We start from the raw sequence: 23,619 nt of genomic DNA, 5'->3' as shown, positions 1-23,619 counted from the left end.
AAACGAGAAAAGAGGACAAAAGTGAACTGTGAATGTCGTGCTTGTAAGGCTTCAGGGAGTGTGGGCCGTGCTGCTCGCCAATTACCGAGCAAGACCTCGTGCGGGGGGCAGGATGGGTCCACAGCGGCGCCACAGAGTACCACACGCATCACCGTCGCCAGGCCAAGCGTTCCTCAAAGTCTCCCCGATGCCCAGGAAAGGGACGGGCAGAAAAGCTGGAAAATGTGAAACCCTGTCTTGTCATGGCAGAATTCCTTCACGCACATCAAAAATAAAAAGGGATCTGCTACCAAAATGAGTTGTAAAGCGGCTCATTTGTTAGCCAAGAAACAGCTGTTTATCGCTGATAGCTTCATTAAATGGTGTTTGATTGCAATAGCTGAAAAGTGCGGCCAGGAAAAAAAGAACAAACAAGCTTGTTTAAGAATTAGGACACTGGGAGCGACGGCGGTTTAAAAACAGGGCAGAGGTTCCTACATGGTTGTCGTTGATCCGAGGAGTCACTGCAAAGTTAGAAAGTGACCCAAGAATGAGCTGCTGTGCATAGTGTCTCCAGAACAACTCCAGGTGAGAATACCTTTAAGGATGATAAAGAGAGGGGCGCCTGGGTGGCTCAGTCAGTTAAGCATCCGACTCTTGATCTCAGCTCAAGTCTTGATCGCAGGGTTGTGAGTTCAAGCCCCACATCAGGCTCCACACCCAGCATGGAGCCTACTTTAAAAAAAAAAAAAGGATGATTAAAGAGACTTGCTAAAACACGAATTCAGCACAACTAAGATGTGTTATGACTGGCGGTGACGTGTGGAGCAGTACTTGGCTAAGCTGGACAGACATGGGCAGCTCACAGACACGGAAGGTGTTGAGACCTGTGGTCATGCCCAGGTGTATTTATTAGCAGGTATGTGGAGGAAAATCTTGGGATCTGTCATGTTTTATTGAACTAGTAGGGTCAATCGTGAACGTCATTTGCTCTTGCGGACTCCATCATCAGGCCAATGAAATTCCGTCAGAAATATAGGAGGCAGATCCTGACTTGTCCTCACACAGAAATTTGAAGGCCTATCAACAGGGACATTTTATCCAGAGGTTTTGCGCTCAGGGCCAAGACTGAAGCTTTTCCGACCTGAAAGATCCTCCTTCAACTACTACTGTAACACAACGAATGACTTTGGAAATTGCATTTTGCTGTGGACTTGCAAATGTTATTTAATAAGTTCAGATGAACCTTAACAGGTGATACAGTGCTTCTTGCAAAACTTCTATTGTGGGAAAGTCATTTCAACTTTGCTAATCCTGTTGGAGTCTCAGGTAATGTCAGGCAGCTTTATATGCTTGCCTGCTGTCAAAGGTTGAAATAAGAAGGAAGAGCCCTTTCCCATACAAACATGAAGTGCCTTTATTGTTTGAGCTCACACTACATTTCAAGCAGTGTTTTTTAGAACTTGATACAAGCTCAGAGGAAACCTATATATTTCAAAATCCATTTAACTGTGCAACAGAGAAGCTTCCACATAGCTGTCAACTGGAAGTGATTAATCTGTAATGGAATGACATGCTAAAAGACAAATATCAAGAGAAGAACCTGATAGAATTCTGTAATTGCCTCATATGTGATGAATTTGTTTAATTAAAATCACAGGCTTGTGGACCGATACGAGGCTTGGCAGTACCTCTCTGTGTAAAGAGGCATTTTCAAAGATGAAACATATAAAATCTCATTACAGATCAGCATTAAGAGATGAATTTTTGTGACTAGTTTTGATTAGAGGGGACACTCACTTTGGCCACCAGTTAAACAAATGTTAGTCCAGTCCATTGCTAACCAATGTTAGTGAAGAGTATTCTGTTCTTCTCATGAGTAGGCCTATATAACAAAAAAATTATATTTATTATTATATTTTTAACTTAATTAAAAATCTGCATAGTTTGTTTCCTCTCTTGTTATAACAATTGTCTACATTATTGAGTTTCCCCCTTCACAGAGCCTACAATATTTACTATCAGATGTTTTCTTAAAAAGCTTCCATGTTAGGGGTGCCTGGGTGGCTCATTCTGTTAAGCGTCCGACTCTTGATTTTGGCTCAGGTTGTGATCTCAAGGTCGTGAGATTGAGCCCCACGTCGACTCCGCGCTGGATATGGAGTCTGCTTAGGAGTCTCTCTCTCCCTTTACCCCCCTCCCCCCACCAAAAAAGCTTACATGTTAGACCAATGGACTTAAGAGATATATAAAGACACTACCCAACAAGAACGGCACACCCATTCTTCTCAAGTGCACATGGGACATTTTCCATGATAGACCATATATTAGGCCACAAGTAAAGTCTCAAAAGATTTAAAAAGATACATATCATACAAAATATCTTCTCCACCACAATGGGATGAAGTTAGAAATCAGTAACAGAAGGAAAACTGGAGAATGCACAAATTTGTGCAAATTAAACAACACTCTTCACCAGTGGATGAAAGAAGAAATCATATAGGAAATTAAAAATATTTAGAGTTAAATGAAAACAAAAACACAACAGACCCAAACTTATGGGGTGCAGTTGAAAGCAGTACTAATGAGGAAATTTATAGCTATAAACACAGTAAAAAACAAGAAAGATCTCAAATCAGCAACTTAAATTTACAACTTGAGGAACTAAAAAGGAGCGAACACTAAAACCAAGGCTGGCAGAAAGAAGGAAATAAAGATTAGAGCAGGGGTGCCTGGGTGGCTCAGGTCCTGGGATCAAACCCTTTGTTGGGCTCTCTGTTCTGCGGGGAGCCTGCTTCTCCCTCTGCCCCTTCTCACTGCTTGTTCTCTCTCTCTCAAATAAATAAAATCTTTTAAACAAATAAATAAAAATTTTAAAAAGCTTAGAGCAGAGATAAAATAGAGAAGAGAAAAACAGTAGAGAAAATTAACGAAACCAGAAGTTGATTCTTTGAAAAGATCACCAAAACTGAAAAACCTTTAGCTACATGGGCTAAGAAGAGAGAAGACTCAAATTACTAAAATCAGAAATGAAAGTGGGGCCATTACTACCAACTCTACAGATATAAAAGGATTATAAGAGATTACTGTGAAAAACTGTATGCCGACAAATTGGATAACCTAGATGAAATGGACAAATTCCTGGAAAGATCAAATCTAATGAGACTAAATCATGAAGTAGAAAATCTGAATAGACTTATAGCTAGTAAAGAGACTGAATCAGTAATCACGAATCTCCCAAGAAAGAAAAGCCCTGGACCCAATGGCTTCATTGCTAAATTCTACCAAATATTAAAAGGAGAACCAATACCAATCCTTTTCAGATGTTTCCAAAAGATTGAAGAGGAGTAAACACTTCTTAACTCATGTTCTTTATTTTTTCCAGGCAAAACGGTGTTTTTTATTTTTATTTTTTAAAGATATATTTATTTGAGAGAGAAAGAACACAAGTGGGGGGAGAAGGAGAGAAGCAGACTCCTTGCTGAGTACAGAGCCCAATGCGGGGCCTGAAACCATGACCCTGAGATCATGACCTGAGCCAAAATCAAGAGTTAGATGTTTAACCGACTGAGCCACCCAGGCGTCACAAAAAGATGTTTTTTATTGAAGTACAGGGACAAGACCCGTGGGCAAAAAGAGCTGCACTGTGATTGGGAGGAGTGATTGATTTTTATGAGGCTACTATTACTCTGATACCAAAGCCAGATAAAGATGCTACAATAAAATAAAACTACACACTGATGTAATACATCACAGTAACAGAACGAAGGGAGGGAAAACCCCACATGATTATTGCAATTGATGCAGAAAAAGCATTTGATAAAATTCAACACCCTTTTATGATAAAAACACTCAACAAACTAGGAACAGAAGGAAACTACCTCCCATAAAAGCAATCTATGAAAACCTCAGTGAACATCATAGTCAGCAGGGAAAAATTAAAAATTTCCTCTCGGCGCATGGGTGGCTCATTCGGTGAACCTTCAGCTCCAGTCATGATCTCAGGGTCTGAGATCAAGCCACATGTCAGGCTCCTTGCTCAGCGGGGAGTCTGCTTCTCCCTCTGCCTGCCGCTCCCCCTGCTTGTGCTCTCTCTCTCTCTCTCTCTGACAAATAAATAAAATCTAAAAAAAAGAAAAGAAAGAAAATTTCCTCTAAGATCAGGAAGAAGGGAAGGATGCCCACTCTCACCACTTCTGTTCAACACTTTTTTAAAAAATGGACAAAAGACCTTAATAGACACTTCTCCAAAAAAGATATACAAATGGCCAATAAGCATATGAAGGATGTACCGTAAATTCTAGCCAGAGCAATCAGGCAAGAAAAAGAAAAGGCATCCAAATTGGAAAGGAAAAAGTATAATTGTCTCTGTTCTCGGATGATGTGATCTCCTATATAGAAAACCCTGAAGATCACACACACACACACACACACACACACACAAACTGTTAGAACTATTGAATGAATTTGGCAAAGTAGCAGGACACAAAGTCAACATACAAAACTGAGATGCATTTATATACACAGGCAATGGGAAACTTGAAAAGGAAATTACAAAACAATTTCATTTTTAATGGCATCAAGAAGAATAAAAAACTTAGAAGTTAATCAAGAAGGTGAAAGATGTACAATGAAAACCACAGAGCATTGCTGAAAGGAATTAAAGGAGACATCAGTAAACAGAAACATATCCCACTGTCACAGACTAGAAGATGTAATATTGCTAAGATGTCCACACTACCCAAAGCCATTGACAGATTCAGTGTAATCCCTATCAGAATCACATTTAAGAATTCCACGTTTCACAGAGTAGAAAAGCCCCATCCTAAAATTCATATGGAATCCCAAGGAACCCTGAATGACCAAAACAACTTTGAAAAAGAACAAAAGAAGAACTGGAAGGCTTACATGTCTTAATTTCAAGACCTACTACAAAGCTACAGTAATCAAAATGTTGTTGAACCAACGTAAGGACAGACAGACAGACTGATGGAACAGAATAGAAAGGCCTGAAATAAACCCTTGCATGTGTGGTCCAGTGATTTTTGACAAGATGGACTAAGGCCATTCAATTGGGAAAAGGTAGTCTTCTCAATAAACGATCCTAGGAAAACTGTGTAGCCACATGCAAAAGAATGATCTTTTTGTAGACACTGTCTACAAAAATTAACCCAAAATGAGTGAAAACCCAAAAAAACCTTAGAAGAAAACAGGGCAAAAACTTCACAACGTTGAATTTGGCAGTGATTTTTTGGATATGACCCCAAAGACACAGGCAACAGAAGAAAAAGAAAACAACAACAGAAAAATTAGATTCCCTGAAAATTTAACAATTTTGTTAATCAAGACAGTATCAACAGAATAACAAGGTAACTCCCAGAATGGGAGAAAATATTTGAAAACCAGTAAGGGATGACTATCTAGAATATTTAGAGAACTCCCAAAAATGACAAAAATCAAACAACCTGATTTTAAAAATGGACAAAAGACCTTAACAGACATTTCTTCAAAAAAGATATACAAATGGCCAATAAGCATATGAAGGATGCTCAGCATCATTAATCATTAGGGAAATGCAAATCAAAACTACAATGAGATACCACCTCACACCCATTAGGATGGCAACTATGAAAAAAAGAATAAGAACTAGTGTTGGCGAGGATGTGGAGAACTTGGAACCCTCGTGCACTGTTGGTGGGAACGCACACTGGGGCAGCCATGGTGGAAAACAGTATGGTGGTTCCTTAAACAATTAAAAATAAAACTATTATATGATCCATAATTCCATTTCTGGGTATATACCCAAAGAATTGAAAGCAGGATCTTGAAGAGATATCTGTACACCCCATTTGTAGCAACATTATTCACAGCAGCTAAAACACAGAGCAACCCAAGTGTCCCTCAATGGAAATGGGTAAAATGTAGTATATACATACAATGGAATATTATTCAGCTTTAAAAAGGAAATTCTGACACATGCTACAACATGGATAAGTCTGGAGGGTATTATGCTAAGCGAAATAAACCAGTTGCAAAAAGACAAATACTATGATTCCACTTAAATGAGTTAGTGTAGACAAAATCATAGAGTTGGAGACTAGAATCGTGGGTACCAGGGACTAGGGAGAAAGGCAAATGGAGAATTATCATTTAAAGGGCATAGAGTTTTTTTAAAAAAAAAGATTATATTTATTTGAGAGAGAAGAGAGAGAGCATGAGTGGGGGGAAGGACAGAGGGAGAGGAACAAACAGACTCCCTGCTGAGCAGGGACCCTGACATGGGGCTCCATCCCAGGACCCTGAGACCATGACCTGAGCTGAAGGCAGACGCTTAACTGACTGAGCCACCCAGGCACCCCTTGTTTTGTTTTTTAAGTAAGCTCCATGCCCAGTGGGGCTTGAACTCATCATGACCCTGAGATCAAAACCCTGAGATCAGGACCTGAGCTGAGATCAAGAGTTGGTTGCTTAACTGACTCAGCCACCCAGGCACCCTTAGAGTTTTGGTTTTAAAAGATAAAAAGAGTTATGGGGATGGATGGTGGTGATGGTTGCACAACATTATGAGCATATTTAATACTCCCGAACAGCACACTTAAAACTAGCTGAGATAGGGGGGTGCGGGGATGGGTTAGCCTGGTGATGGGTATTAAAAAGGGCACGTATTGAACGGAGCACTGGGTGTTATAAGCAAACAATGAATTATGGAACACTACATCAAAAACTAATGATGTATGGTGATTAACATAGCATAATAAAATAATATAAAAAACTAGCTGAGATAGTAGAAGAAGAAGAGGAGGAGGAGGAGGAAAAATATCTTGTTTGGTGGACCGGAAAGCTATGTGCGGGGACTTCCATGCACACGTGCACGTCTCTGCTCTCAAGACACCACAGAGTTTGCTCTTCTTTCTCTGAGTTTGTGCATCTGACACTTGGAAATACAGTCGACCCTAGAAAAACAAGGCTTTGAACTGCGTGGATCCACTTATATGTGGATATTTTTTTCAATAAATGCAATAAATGTCTTTTCTCATTCTTACTATTTTCTTAATAATATTTTCTTTTCACTAGCTGACTTTGTTGTGAGGATATGGTATATAATACATTTCACATACAGAATATGTGTGGACTATTTGTTATCAGTAAGGCACCCAGGCAACAGGCTCTTTTTTGCAGTTAAGCTTTGCAGGGGAGTAAAAGTTATAGGCAGCATTTTGACTGTGTTGTTCGAGGGTCAACTGTATTCAACCTGAGTCTTTTTTCAGAATAAAGTCTTTAATTCCTTTGAAAAAGAGGTTAAAATGATACTAAATAGATTAGAATTAATGCTGATAATAATAATAGTAACAGATGGAAGAGGTTGGAGGATGAACAAATTATTTTGAACACTTACTAGTCTTTATTTACCTGCCTATCCTATACACACGGTATATTTGGGTAACCAAATAGTAGATGAGAGGAAGTTTCTTTTTACTTTTAAAAAGATTTTATTTATTTGAGAGAGAGAGAGAGAGCACAAGCAGGGTGAGGGGCAGAGGGAGAAGCAGGCTCCCGGACGAGCAAGGAGCCAATGTGGGGCTCGATCCCAGGGCCCCAGGATCATGACCTGAGCCAAAGGCAGATACTTAACTGAGCCATCCAGGCGCCTGGAAGTTTCTTTTTAAAGCAACATTCCAGCTAATATATGGGAGAGGAATGCTACTATTAGTTTTTGACCATATTACAGCCGCTGATGAATTGGAATTGGACAAATGTATAATGACATGTATCCATAATTATGGTGTCAGAGTAGTTTCACTGTCCTAAAAATCCTGTGTTCCACTTATTAATCCCTCCCATAATGATGCCTGGCAACCACTGATTTTTTTTTTTTTAACTGATCTTTTACTGTCTCCATAGTTTTGCCTTTTCCAGAATGCCATATAGTTGGAATCATACAATATGTAGTCTTTTGACTTAGTAATATGCATTTATGTTTCCTCCATGTCTTTTCATGGCTTGATAGCTCATTTCTTTTAAGCTCTGAATAATATTCCATTGTCTGGATGGACCACAGTTTATTTACATATTCACCTACTGAAGAACATCTTGGTTGCTTCCAACATTTGTCAATTATGTGTAAAGTTGCTATAAATATTTGTGTACAGATTTTTGTGTGGACAGAAGTTTTCAACTCCTTCGGGTAAATACCAAGGAGTGTGACTGGTGGATTGTATAGTAAGAGTATGTTTCATTTTGGAGGAAACAGCCAAACTGTCTTGCAGAGTAGCTGCGCCATTTTGCATTCCCACCTAGGAATGTAGTGTATTCCGTTGTTGTTTCAGTTTGCATTTTCCTGATGACATATGATGTGGAACATCTTTTCATGTGCTTATTTGCCTTCTGTAAAACTTCTTTGCTGAGTTGTCTGTTAAGGTCTTAGGCCCATTTTTTAGTTGGGTTTTTTTTTTCTTATTGTTGAGTTTTAAGTGTTCTTTGTATATTCCGGATAACAGTCTGTTAAGAGATGTGTCTTTTGGTGGTGGTGTTTTTTTTTAAGATTTTATTTATTTATTCATGAGAGACAGAGAGAGAGAAGCAGAGGCAGAGGGAGAAGCAGGCTCCCCGCAGAGCAGGGAGCCTGATGTGGGACTCGATCCCACAACCCCAAGATCACAACCCAAAGGCAGATGCATAACCGACTGAGCCATCCAGGTGCCCCCAGATGTGTCTTTTGAAGATATTTTCTCCTGCTTTGGGCCTTGTCTTCTCATTCTATTGCCATTGTCTTTTGCAGAGCAGAAATTTTTAATTTTAATCAAGTCCAGCTTATCAGTTATTTCTTTCATGGATTGTATCTTTGGTGTTTTATCTAAAAATGCATCCCCATCCCCAAGGTCATCTTGGTTTTCTCCTCTGTCATCTCCTAGGAGTTTTACAGTTTTGTGTTTTACATTGAGATCTGTGATCCATTTTGAGTTCGTCTTTGTGACTGTATAAGGTCTGTGTCTAGATTCATTTTTCTGCATGTGGATGTTCAGTCGTTCTAGCACCATTTATTGAATAAACTGTCTTTACTCCTTTGTATTGTCTTTGCTCTTTTGTCAAAGATTAGTTGACTATATTTATGTGGGTCTATGTTTGAGCTTTCTATTTGTCTGTATTTTTACCACTACTACTCCATCTTGATTACTGTAGCTTCACAGCGAGTCTTAAAGTCATGCAGCGCCAGCCCTCCAACTTCGTTCTTCTCCTTTAATACTGGGTTGGCTCTTCTGGGTCTTTGACTCCTCCACATAAATTTTGGAATTCATTTGTTGATACCCACAAAATAATTGCTGAGGCTTTGATTAGGACTGCAATGAATCCATAGACCAAGTGGGAAGAAACTGACGATCTGACTATGTTGAGTCTTTCTATTCATGAACATGGAGATCTCTCCATTTATGTAGTTCTTCTTTGACTCTGATCATCAGAGTTTTGTAGTTTTCCTCATATAGACCTTGTACATATGTTGTTAGATTTATACCTAAGTATTTTATTTTGTTGTGGTTTTTTTAAAGATTTTATTTATTTGTCAGAGAGATAGAGAGAGAGCACAAGTAGGCAGAGTGGCAGGCAGAGGGAGAGGGAGAAGCAGGCTCTCCACTGAGCAGGGAGCCAGACATGGGGCTTGATCCTAGGACCCCAGGATCATGACTTGAGCAGAAGGCAGCCGCTTAACCGACTGAGCCACCCAGGCGCCCCTAAGTATTTTATTTTGGAGTGCTAATTTAAATGGTATTGCGTGTGTGTGTGTTTGTCGTATTCCGCTTATTCATTGCTGGTATATGGGAAAAGCAATTTACATATATATATATATATATATATATATTTATTTTAAGATTTTATTTATTTATTTGACAGAGAGAGAGACACAGTGAGAGAGGGAACACAAGCAGGGGGAGTGGGAGAGGGAGAAGCAGGCTTCCCGCTGAGCAGGGAGCCCGATGCGGGGCTCGATCCCAGGACCTGAAATCATGACCTGAGCCGAAGGCAGACACCCAACGACTGAGCCACCCAGGCGCCCCTACTTTTATATTTTAAAATTGTATCCTGCAGGGGCGCCTGGGTGGCTCAGTCAGTTAAGCATCTGCCTTCAGCTCAGGTCATGATCCCAGGGTCCTGGGGTCGAGCCCCACATTGGGCTCCCTGCTCAGCAGGGAATCTGCTTCTTCCTCTCCCTCTGCTGCTCCACCTGCTTGTGCTCTCTCTTTCTGTCAAATAAATAAAATCTTAAAATAAAATTGTATCCTACAAACTTGCTATGATTGTTTATTACCTCTCAGAGGTTTTTTCTCCCCCATTCTTTTGGATTTCCTACATGAATGATCATGTCATCTGCAAACAAAGACAATTTTATGTCTTCCTTCCCAATCTATATACGTTTTATTTCCTTTTCTCCTCTTACTGCATCAACTAGAAATTCCAGGACAGTGTTGAAAAGCAGTGGTGAGAGAGGACATCCCTCCCTTGTACCTGATTTTAGTGGAAAAGCTTTGAGTTTCTCACCATTCAATATAAGGTCAGCTGTGGGAGGGGAGGGTTGCAGATATTCTTTATAAAATTGAGGAAGTTCTCACTAAGAGTGTTTATCATGAATAGGTATTGGAATTTGACAAATGCCTCTTCTGCATCTGTTAATATAATCATGTGATTTTTCTTTTTTAGCCTATTGATGTGATGCAACACATTAATTGATTTTCAGATGATGAGCCAACCTTTCTTTCACCCCTGAGATAAATCCCCCGGGGTCACAGTGTATAATTTTTTTTATACATCATTGGATTTATATGCTATTTTTAATAGTTGACCTAGAGTTTGCAACATGCAATTACAACTAATCCAAATCTACTTTCAAATAACACTATACCACTATACCATGTCACAGATGGCGCAAGAACCTTGTAATAAGAAAAGATTCCTTATTCTTTCCTCCCATACTTGTATTGCTGATGCCATTCATCTCACTTATACATCATCCTACATAAGTACATGCATATACATTAGCATACAGAATTGAATACATTATTGCTGTTACTATTTTGAACAAAGTATTACCGGTGAGATGTAGTAAGAGTATAAAGTTAAGAAAGATAAAGGTTTTTATTTCATCTTCACTATTCCTACTCTGATGCTCTACCTTACTTTAGGTAGATTTGGGTTTTTGACTACATTATATTTCCTCTCTCTAAAGAAGTTTTAACATTTCTTGCAAGGCAGGGCTACTGGCAACAAAATTCCTCAATACTTGTCCGAGAAGATCTTTATTTCTCTTTCACAAGGTACAGAATTATAGATTGGTGGGGATTTTTTCCTCTCAACACTTTGTAAATTTTCATTTTAGTGTCTTCTTGCTTGCATGGTTTCTAAGAAGTCAAATATAATTCTTACCTTTATCCTCTCTAGGTAAGGTGGATTTTCCCCCCTCTAGATCTTTTAAGGAATTTTTCTATCCATCTTTGATTTTCTGTAGTTTGAAAATGATATGCCTAAGTGTAGTTTTGTTTTGCTTTGTTTGCTCGGCATTTATCCTCCTTGGTGTTCTCAGAGCTTCCTGAATGTGTGGTTTCCCGTCTGACATTAATTTGGCAAACTTCTCAGTTATTATTGTTTCAAGTATTGTTTCTGATTCCTTCTCTCTTCTCTGTCTGGAATTCCCATCACACATATGTTACCCTTTTAGTTCCCTTTGCTTTTCCGTTTTTGAGGATGCTTATTGAGATGTCCTGCAGCACAGAGACTCTTGTCTTCAGTCATGCCCAGTCAACTAGTAAGCCCCTCAGAGGCATTCTTCGTTTCTGTTACATGTTTGAGCTCTAGCATTTCTTATGGCTCTTCCTTAGGATTTCTATCTCTCTGTTCTGCCTGTTCTTGCACGCTGTCTGCTTGATCCGGTAGCACCCAAGCACAGGTACATGTCGGAGGCATTGTGGGCTGGGGTCCAGGCCACCACAATAAAGCAAATACTGCAGGAACGCGAGTGAAATGGATTTTTTGGTTTCCCAGCACATATCGAAGTTATATTTATACTATATTGTATTCAATTAAGTGTGCAATAGCGTTATGTCTAAGGAAAAACAATGCACGTACCTTAATTTAAACTACTTCATGCTAACATAAGAATAAAAAAAATAAATAAAAAATAACTACTTCATGCTAAAAAATGCTAACCATAAGTTGAGCTTTCAGTGAGTCGTGACCACTGATAATAGATTACCATAACAAATATAATAATAATGAAAAAGCCCAGAATACTGAAGAGTGAACAACATGTGACACAGAGACATAAAGAGAGCAAATGCTGTTGGAAAAATGGCACTGGCAGACTTGCTCAATGAAGGATTGCCTTAAACCTTCAATTTGTAAAAAAAAAAATTAAAAAAATGCAGTATCTGCAAAGTGCAAGAAAATGAGGTATGCCTGCATATTTTCATAGGTGTTTTAAATTTCCAGTCTGATAATGGCAACATCCCTGCCATGTCGGGTTCCCATGCTCTGTCTATTCCGAAGGTTTTTGTTTTGTTGCCTTTTTTCTTTTCTCTTTTTCTTTTTTTTTTTTTTTTTTAAAGATTTTATTTATTTGACAGAGGGAGACACCGCGAGAGAGGGAACACAAGCAAGGGGAGTGGGAGAGGGAGAAGCAGGCTTCCCAAGAAGCAGGGAGCCCGATGCGGGGCTCAATGTGGGGCTCGATCCCAGGACCCTGGGATCATGACCTGAGCTGAAGGCAGACGCTTAACGACTGAGCCACCAGGCGCCCCCCCTTTTTTCTCCTGATAGCCACACATGATGTGCTAGGTACAGGAAGCGCTGTAAATGGGCTGTGAGCTTCTGGTTCTTTCTCCCACGCAGGGTGTGGGGGGGCAGAATGGCTATAATGGGCTACCTTGGGGTATTTGCCCTCCCCAGGTCGGTTGGCTCTGAGGAACTACTTTCCTCCAAGGGCAGGCCTTGTCCAGGACAGATTGCTCTGGGGTATTTAGAGGGGATTTTTCTCAGATATTTATTGTGGGAACCTGGCTGAGCTCCCACCATTAAATCTCACCATATTGGGGGGAACTCTCCAGGACTGGGTTTTTACCTGGGGGACGTTGTCAGTTTCAGCTGGGGATTTCCTCCTGGCACCAGCTCCCCCCATGGTGGTCCTCCCACGCCAGGCTGCCCCATACGTAGCAGCCCCCAGCATTTGCTTGCCCATTTCTCCAGCCTCGAGGCAGCGCTTGGCCCTGTGGCCTCTATCTCAGGTGTCCAAGAAGAGTTCTTGAGTTTTCAGTCTGTTCAGCTTTCTACTGGGTGTTAGGATGGGGTGGCAATTTCCAAGCTCCTTGTATATGGACTAGGAAACTGGTCCACACAATGCTCTTTTTCAGATAAATTCCTAGAAGTGGATATGCTGACTCAATACTTGTACAACCCGTGATGATTTCCCTCCTTCTCCAGCTTAGCCTTCAAGGTCCATCATGGAAGCATTCCCTTGCTGGGGCCCTAATTCCATTGCCCCGTCATCCTTTTACCGCAAATGCTCTCAATGCTGGGAGACCCCCATGTGTCACGCCTACACCTGTGTGCCGAAGGTGAAAAAAAGCACACAACAGGGTAACCTGTTTCCTAGAAATTCCTAATCACCAACATCAACCAAACAATTTGTCCTTACATCCTGCTTCTTCCTTCTGGTCAACACATTTTCCTCTCTGCAAAGATGTTTCAGACTTTCTGCTTCTCTCCCCAAACCTCTGATTTGCCCACGCTCCAGCCAGTCACCTACTACTACAGAGAGATCGTGGAGGCCCTCACATGCCAGCTGCTGGCCCCTCTGCCACAGCTCCTCCCCTACACGTTGTAACAGAAGCGACCCCTCTGCACACAGGGCCCTTTCCACTCCGCCTCTCAGGAGTTTCATGCGATGGATCCATCCTCCTTCATCGGCAGATCTGGTGCCTCCTTCTCAAAATAATATCTTCCCCCTTCCTCATTTAAACATACTCAGATAGTTTCCATCTTAAAAAGCAAAGCAAAACAAAGACCATCTCCTTCACCTCGCCTCCTTTGATCACCACCCCAACTTTCTTCTCTGCTGGACAGACCAACGGTCCCAGATACTATGGCTGCGTATAAATTACTCCCCCAACCTGAGTGACATTTATTCTCCTAGTGGTTTCTAGTGGGGATTACTTGTTTCTGCTCTATAGCCTCTGAGCATCCTCTAGTCATCCCCTAGCTTGGGCTGGCATTCCCCAAAGCCTTGTTTACTCTCATGGTGGTGGACGGTGGCTGTCAGCTGGGACCTTGGGGCCTCTCCACGCGGTCTCTTCATGGACCACTTTGGGCTGCTTCGTGGCATGGCAGCTGGATTCCAAGGATGCAAGTACTCCAGAAAAGAACCAGAGTCCAAGTCCTGAAGTCAGAAAGTAGATGGGGGGTGCCACGGGCTGGAGAGATAGGGCGGAAAGGGAAGGCCACGTTTCCTGGGGACACAGCTTTGGTTTTGTGGGTTGACAAGAGTTCTGGCGATGGGTTGCACGAGTGTGAATGTACTTCACACTACTGAAGTGTACGTTGGAAAGCCGCCAAAATGGTAAGTTTTACATTATGTGTATTTTACCACAACTTGAGAGAGAGAACATGAGAGAAGCTGCATCTTTTTCATGGCCCAGCCTCACAAGCCCCATAGCATCGGAGCCTCTGTTCTCCATTGATCAGAGAAGTCACAGGTGCACCCGGATTCAGGGGCTTGGGGATGGGCTCCCCCTCCTGAAGAGAGGAAGGTTCTGGAAGAGCGTGTGGAATGAAAGGTAGTGCTGTGGCTTTTCTGGAGACACCACACACTCCATGCCCTCAGCCCCCACAAATCCCTCTTCCTTCCAGGCTGGCTTTTGCTGTGCCACTGCTCATGGGAACGTCCCAGATGATTTCCATGTTGATAAATCAACTAGATTGTTTTGTTTTGTTGTGATGGATGGAAACGTTCAAACATCTTCAAAAGTAGAATAGCGTAAAGAGCTGCCCGGCATCACCCAACTTCAGCAAGTACCAGGATCTGCAAACCCTGTTTCTTTGATTTCCGCCACCCTCTGTTCAATAATTTTGTAGAACAGCTCATCTCTCTTGACCCCCGAGCAGCCCTGGACAGAGTGGCGTCTCCCTCTGCCTTGAATCATTGGCTTCCCGTGGCTTCCAGGACACAGATAGCCTCTGGTTCCCCTGTTCTTTTAGGCCTTTCTGTCTCAGTCCATTTCTTAATTATCTTGCTCTGAAAGCGCTCCGTGTGGGAGGACCTCAGTGTGTGGCCTGGGCCGCCTTCTCGGTCACCTGTCTCAGCCATGCCCTTAGTGCCCATCACCACCCGCGTGCACGTGACTCCTGGGGCGGAGACCTCCCCCCATGCCAACATCCATCCATTCCTCCTTCTTAGGAGCCCTGACTTCTAGCTGGGCATCAGGCTGCCCAAAGGCCACCGTCCCCAGCCTCTCTTGCAGCGAGAAGCACCATGGGACAAAGTGGTGTCCATTGGGAGGTGAGGGGAAATGATACGTGCAAACTCTGGATGGTGTCTTCATAGAAGGGGCATGGCATCTCCTTTCTCTTTGCCCCTCTGGATGCTTGGAGGCTGTCACGGAGATGGGCCATGGGGGCCCCTGTGGACAAGAGCTACCCCCCGCCCCACGCAGAAGCAGCCTGGGCCCTGGGGCACCCTCTGCAGCTCCTGCATGGGGCCGAGATGAAGCTCGATCCCACCGTGCTCCTGTTACTTCAGCCCGCCGCAAAAAGTCAAACTTAGGTCCTGACTGTCCTGTTTCATCAATTCTCAGATGCATCTTTTTTTTACATTTTAATTTATCTGCCATCAGACCTGTTCAGTTAATGGCAGGTCGGTTTCATTGTGGTGCCTGTTCTCCTTCTTAGTGGCATGGAACACAGCGGTGCAGCTCCCAACCAGTGGCATCGGACGGGCACTAAATATGGGCTCCCGGTGTCCCGCCAACCCAGCCCCTGCTCAGAGCTTTGGACCGAGTCATCCAGTTGCTCTTTGGCACTTGGATTTGGATGTCTCAAAGGCACCAGAGCCATTGTGTCCATGATCTTTCCCCGCGCCCCCCCTCCAAAGTGGATCCTTGTCCAGTTCCTGTCCCAGTAGACAGCACCCTCCAGAGACCTCCCTCCACTCACATCCAGTCCATCACCATGTTTGTTCTCCTCTTTTCCATTTTTTGCTGCCTCATAGAAACTGCCGTCATGTCCGTTCTGGATGCCGGCAGCACCCCACAATTGGGGTGCTTCTTCCTTTCGAGCTCCACCCCAGACCATTCACCACACCGCAGCCAGAAGGCTCTTCTCAAACCCGTATTTATTCTTGTCAGTGCCTTTACCAAGAATCCTTCAGCAGGCTTCCCATGGCTCTTAGGCTAAGGTCCCTAATCCTTCACTTGGCTCTCAGAAGCTTTGGATTATTCCCTCTATAATAGACAAGGGCCCAAAGGAAGAGCACGGTGGGTTGAGGTTCCCAGGGCTGTGCCCCCCTCTTCCTTCTCTTCCCCGCCTTGACCCCACTTTGCAAGAGACTTCACATGTGTGGGTGTAGACGCCAAAGCCCACATATCCACACCCCTAGCTTCTGGGGCCCAGAGTGTCCACACAAGGACCCCATCTGTCCCGGGACAGGTGGCCCCAGGGGGAGAAGACTTCACAAGGCCTGGAAGCCAGGGGAGCTGTTTGGGCAGAGGACTCAGGGTTTAGGGGGTTTAAAGCATTGTCTGGAAGGACACAGGCTCCAGACAGGCATGTCTCCTTGGCACAGCAGATTCCTTGTCCTGGAGAGAGGGACAGAGGACAGCCAAGGTGGAGGGCTCTAAAGTGGGGGCCCCTTTGATGGGGCCCCAGCTGCCTGGCTCCATGAGCAGCGCTGTGCTCGTTGACATGGCTTCTGGTCTGTCGGCAGGGCCCACACAGGCCTCTCCCACCCGCCCTCCATGCCCCAGTCACCATGACCTTTACTTCCTCGACAGGCTCTGTCCTTCAGGCGGGAAGGCTGCTTCTCCCTCTCCCACTCCCCCTGCTTGTGTTCCCTCTCTCGCTCTCGCGCTCTCTCTCTCTGTCAAATAAATAAATTTTAAAAATCTTAAAAAAAAAAAAACCCAAAAAATAGTTATCGGGTTAAACATTATCTGGGTGAAACATCTTGGGTTCAAGGTCACTGCCTCCAGATTCACCCCAGGCTCAAGTCGGGTCTCCTGCTCATACTCTCAAAGCACTTCCCTTCCTCCTTTTCCTGTAACACTGAATATGGTTAAAACTACGATGTCCATTGGATTTTTTTAAAGATTTATTTATTTGTTAGAGAGAGAGAGAACAAGCAGGGGGGAGCGGCAGGCAGAGGGAGAAGCAGCCTCCCTGCTGAGCAAGGAGCCCGATGCGGGACTTGATCCCAGGACCCTGGGATCATGATCTGAGCTGAAGGCAGATGCTTCACTGACTGAGCCACCCAGGCGTCCCCTTGTCCATTGGATTTTAGCATTCACCTTTCCCCATAGAATGTAGACTCCAAGTGGGCGGGGACTGCTTGTTCTCACGTTTACTCAGACTCTTGGAGTAGTGTTTAACATGCACTGAGCACTCAAGTAATAGTTGCTGAATGAACCAATGAATCTCACTCTTTAATACATCAAACCAACCTATCTTCTCAAAAGGTTTAGACCAACAGACACTCCAACCAGCCATGCCTGAGCATGCTGATTTTTCTACCGGAAATTTGCACTCTTAAAATTTTTATTATTCACACGTTGCATCCATGTAGTACATTTCCATCGTCCTACTTTCTCAAAATTGTCTGTGTCATTTTTTTTTTCAGACTTCCATTGAAGTGGCCATCTTGTATTAATCTCTAAGAACTCTTTGGCATAAGTGGAGTACCAGTGCTCTGACATGTAGGTTACCCACTCCCATGTGTCATTAGTCCTTTGATCTTGGTTACAGAGATTCTGGTGGTTTGGTTTGTTTTTGTGCTACGGAAGTTTAGTATGCTTCGGTGTTTTTATTTATGACATTTAATTTTAGTGTCATGGTTAGAGAGGCATTTACCAAGCCTCCAATTCTTTCAGTCACCAAAATTTTCTGCTAGCTCTTGAATGGTTTCTTCCCCACCGTACCCCATCCCCCTGCCCGTAAATCCTTGTCCATATAGAATACATATTGACATCAGCAATGAGGCAGAAATCTGGCATTTCTGCGTTCTGCCTGTCATCGTGTTTTCTCTCTCTCTTGCCCCAGTAGGGTAAGCTCTCATTACGGTCTGAGCTGGGGTGAGCTCATCCACCTCCCCTGCTTGACCCAGGTCTGACCAGTCAGACTGCTCCATCTCTCTGGTCACAGCGATTGGTCCAGGGAAGGGCATGTGATATAGGTCGGGCCAGTCAGAATTTCCCTAGAATTTTTTTCTACCCTAACGTTTAGGAAAGAACTATTTTCCTTAGGCTGCAGTTGTTAAGGTACTATGTGTGTTTGGTTATTGGAGACTGCCGTTCGCACTGTGGGGAGAGCTGCTGGGAGAGATGGAAAGAAAGTTGGGGATCTGATGACATTATTTGAGCACCTAGATCTAACTGACCCACTACCTATGGGACTTTTGAGTTACTGGAGCAAATATGCCCCGCCCCCCCACAAAAAGCAAAAAAACCCACCTCAACTGAGTTTCTGTTACTTGCAATCAAAAGCATCCTGGATACATGACCTTACTTTTTACATCAAACACTAAACTAGGGATCATCTATTGCTTTGTCTGCCCAAGAGCAACCCTCCCTTCCTTTCCACCTCTCCCCACCCCCTCCCACTTGTTCTAGGAAAGTTTATCTGTTCCTGCCTTGCGATTTAAATAGAAGCTGTCATTTAAAGATCCACCTTCCCAGTCACCTTTTCTTTCAAAATTTAAATTCAATTTAATTAACATATAGTGTATTATTAGTTTCAGAGGTAGAGTTTAGTGATTTATCATTTGTATATAGCACCCAGTGCTCATTCTATCACGTGCCCTCCTTAATGCCCACCACCCAGTTGTCTCATCCCCTCCCCTCCTCCCCTCCAGCAACACATTCAGTTTGTTTCCTAGAGTTAAGAGTCCCTTATGATTTGCCTCCCTCTGTTTTCATCTTATTTTTCCTTACGATATTTTTCTTTCTTGGACTGACTGACTTCGCTTAGCATGATACCCTCTAGGTCCATACACGTCGTTGCAAATGGTAAGATTTCATTCTTTTTGATGGCTGAGTAATATTCTATCGTAGATACACGCCACATCTTCTTTATACATTCATCTGTCGATGGATGTCTGGGCTCTTTCCATAGTTTGGCTATTGTGGACGTTGCTGCTATAAACATTGGGGTGCATGTGCCCCTTTGAATCACTATGTATCCTTTGATAAATACTGAGTAGTGTAATTGCTGGGTATTAGGGTAGCTCTGTTTTTAACTTTTTAAGATTTATTTATTTATTTATTTATTTGAGAGAGAGAGAGATCACAAGCAGGGGAGAGGGACAGAGGAAGAAGCAGACTCCCCACTAGGCAGGGAGCTCAACACCAGACTCAATCCCAGGACCCTGGGACCATGACCCAAGCCGAAGGCAGACACTTAACCAACCGAGCCACCCAGGTGCCCATATTTTTAACTTTTTGAGGAATCTCCATCCCAGTCACCTTTGATTGGTCCAGGAATGGCTCCTGATTTAAGCCTGGTCTATCTTCCTTTCTTGAGATTCTTTTTCTCCCCAAAGAGTTGGAAGGTGAGATGAAATCCATTAAAATAGATAACTTTCTGGGGGAACAGGAATATATCCATATTCATATTAGTCCACATCTAAAAGATACTAAAGGATATACAGCAAAAATCTCTACAAGCAACTCTTGAAAATCAATAAGAAAAATATAGAAACCCTAATAGAAAAAAAATGAACAAGCAATTTACAGAAGAAGAAATCTACCCATATGAAGAAATACTTAAACTCATCAGAGATCAGAGAACTACAATTTAGAGCAATAATAGCTATCATTTTACACTTATTTGACAAAATTTAAAAAGCTGGTTATTGTCAAGCGTTGGTAAGATGTGGGGATAAATGCCCCTTTGTACCTCCTTATAGCATACACTGGAACAGCCATTCTGGAGAACGATCTGGTGCACTTAGTGAAATTAAATACATGCTCACCTGTCCAGAAATTCTACTCCTGGGTGATGTTCAAAGCAATGGTCCAGGGGGCCTTTGGGGGATGTATACAGGATTGTTCATCATACCATTGTTTGGGGTGGCAGGGAGATGAAGACAACGTGAGGGTGTTTGGTACTACTCACCAGGACTGTCCATGACTATTCCGATCCTTTCTCTTTCTATAGTCTCATGGTAAGACTGGACTTCCCTGCCATGAAAAGTTAGCTGGAACCTTGTGACATGCTCTGGCCATCAAATATGGGCAGGAAGTGTGTGCCTCGCTTCCAGATGAGAATCAAGTCAGCGCATGCTTTGCTACATTCTTTTATCTCTGGCATAGCGCCTGGCAGTGAGAGAGATGGTGCATGGGTCCCTGGGTGATTACAGTGAGCAAAGCCCTCCTGCCAACCAATAGTGGACAGGGAGCATGCATGAGAAGTAAGCTTTCGTGGCTTTAAACCATTTCAACGTGTGCCGTATTTGTTACTGTACTGTAATACACGGATACAGTGGCCACACATAGACATTGGAAACAGTGTAGGAGGCAGTTCTGGGTGGGGGAAAAACTGAACAAGATCTATATCATAATACCATTTACATCAACTAAAAATAAGGTGCCCCAAACAACTCACGCATTTTTCCAGGAACACATACACACAAAGGGAGACACCTCAAACATACTAGAATTGCTGTTGATGGTGGGAAGGGAAATGCAGCTAAGGGGAATAAATAAATCAATAAAACCAGTGGCCCTTTCAGTGGTGGTCTGTTCAGGACCTGAGGGTGACCATGAACTCTTCTCCTGAGGTCCAGTAAAAGGAAAAAGATTCCCTCCTAGAATCCCCTCCCTGGAGGCATCTAATCGTACCTGTTGACTATGTATCCTGCTAGGGAGTTTATATTTATATCTTAAATATAATCTAGTATAGTATAATAAGTTATCTATAATTTAATATGTAATATATCACCTTTTACCTGTATAATTATATGAAATAAATATAGGCCATAATATAAACATATAACACACTATTAATCTATAATAAAATTCATAATACATAGCATATCAATGATATATAATTTAATATATATTTCACATGTGTAATTACATATAAACTATATTGTAGAAATACATATGCAGTAACATATATATGTTATGAATAATTTATACTATTCCACAATATGGCACAAATGGGTTTTAAAGTCTCTTACAACTGAGAAGAGTATTAAAAAGTATTTGACAGATCCTGGCCCATCATAAACACCCAGGAGGTATAAAGTTTTTCTGTTAACGGTGGCATGAGTAGCGAGGTATGAAAAAGTACTGGATCAGGGTAAGTAGCCCATCAGTGCTGGCTTTTGTCCTCACAGTTACATGTATGCGAGCAGTGGGACCCTGGGGACAGGACTGGCACTCAGCAAGTGTTAAGTTTAGTTACAGTGCACGCAGGGGCTCTTCTCTGGGGTTTTCCAAAGCTATCCAATCCTTTTTTTTTTTTTAAAGATTTTATTTATTTATTTGACAGAGAGAGACACAGTGAGAGAGGGAACACAAGCAGGGGGAGTGAGCGAGGGACAGGGAGAAGCAGACTCCCCGCTGAGCAGGGAGCCCGATGCGGGGCTCGATCCCAGGACCCTGGGATCATGACCTGAGCCGAAGGCAGACACCTAACGACTGAGCCACCCAGGCGCCCCAAAGCTATCCAATCCTATCATCCCCAGGTAATGACAAGGTTACTGCTACTTTCGCAGGTTTTTAATTCCAATAGTAATTATTGATTATTTTTGTCTAATTGCACTGGAAGTGTAACCAGAACTTCCAGAGTGAAGGTAAATATTAGTGACGAGCACAGGCCCTGTTTTCGTTGCTCCTGACTTCAGGGAGTTGAGCATATCGCTGGCCGTTGGTCCCATGCACACTTGGGAGACACACACATGAAGTCAGGAAGTATCCTTCCATTACTTTTCTGCCACGGGCTTTAGAAAACAACCAGGAAGGGACCCAAAGGTCTCAAGTGCCCTTTGAACCCTTACCGAGCAGCGCCATGTGCCTCCTCTTTGGACCCATTAATAAGGAGAATCACGCTGGCCAATTTTGCGATGCTCCTCGTCCTCCTTCCTGTGGCCAACCCCTCTGGCTATGGTCTGGATCCTACTGGTTATGATCGAATTCATCTCTCACTCTGTAAAGGGTGTCAAGCATCAGGGGCAGGAGACAAAGTACCAGTACCGTTTTAGGAGGAACCAAATGAGCAAGAAGAAGCCCTAACAGGACAACATTCTTCCAAATGTTGCCAGGTTGTTGAACCAGCTTTGACAAATCCACAGCTGCAGCAGAAAGCCAAAGACAAGTGGTCAGAAGTGCCTGTTCTAAGGGCCTGGGCGGAAGCTGGCTCTCAAAATTCATCTGAATTTAAACTCTTGCGATGAAGCTTTGGGTTTCAGAAGATACACTGAATTGTACCTGAAAAAGTTCTTGCCTTGATCAGATGTGTCAATGAGGTAATTCTGTGTCCAAATTTAAAATTCCCAATTAAAGAAGAAGTAGGTGACTTACAAGTTGAATTTTTATTTGAGGTAGGTAAGTGTAAAGCAAATCCTGGGTTTTTGTTTTATTGTTTTCTTTTTCTTCTTCCCTCCCTCCCTCCCTCTCTCTCTCTCTCTCTCTTTCTCTCTTTCTCTCTCTTTCTTTCTTTCTTTCTTTCTTTCTTTCTTTCTTTCTTTCTTTCTTTCTTTCTTTTCTTTCTTTCTTTCTTTCTTTCTTTCTTTCTTTCTTTCTTTCTTTCCTTTCTTCCTTCCTTCCTTCCTTCCTTCCTTCCTTCCTTCCTTTCTTTCTTTCTTCCTCCCTTTCTTTCTTTCTTTTCTTTCTTTCTTTCTTTCTTTCTTTCTTTCTTTCTTTCTTTCTTTCTCTTTCTTTCTTTCTTCCTCCCTTTCTTTCTCTTTCTTTCTTTCTTTCTTTTTCTTTCTCTTTCTTTCTTTCTTTCTTTCTTTCTTCTTTCTTTCTTTCTTTCTTTCTTTCTTCTTTCTTTCTTTCTTCCTCCCTTTCTTTCTTTCTTTCTTTCTTTCTTTCTTTCTTTCTTTCCTTCCTTCCTTCCTTCCTTCCTTCCTTCCTTCCTTCCTTCCTTCCTTCCTTCCTTCCTATAGAAAGATGTACAAGACTGAGTTTTTACTTTCAACACATCAACGGGTTTCATTGAGGGTTGAACTTGATCGAGTGAGCTCATATTGTCATAGGCCCCCCCGGGGGGTTCCGGTGGTTTCTGTACTAGTCTTACTACTTAATAAAAGTAAGAGCTGTAAGGCAAATGACAAGCTACTCTTACAACTCCAATTTATTGCTAAAACTATTATAAGAATATTTGAACTTCTATATGAAGATAATGAAAATGTTTATAGTTGTGGATGGAAGCAATTATAGAATTCTA

Source organism: Mirounga angustirostris, unplaced genomic scaffold (assembly GCF_029215605.1).
Source record: "Mirounga angustirostris isolate CCGP_5_RB_7025 unplaced genomic scaffold, mMirAng1.0.hap1 SCAF_10, whole genome shotgun sequence".
In the NCBI taxonomy this organism is placed as follows: Eukaryota; Metazoa; Chordata; class Mammalia; order Carnivora; family Phocidae; genus Mirounga; species Mirounga angustirostris.
Note: the sequence above shows the minus strand (reverse complement) of the source record.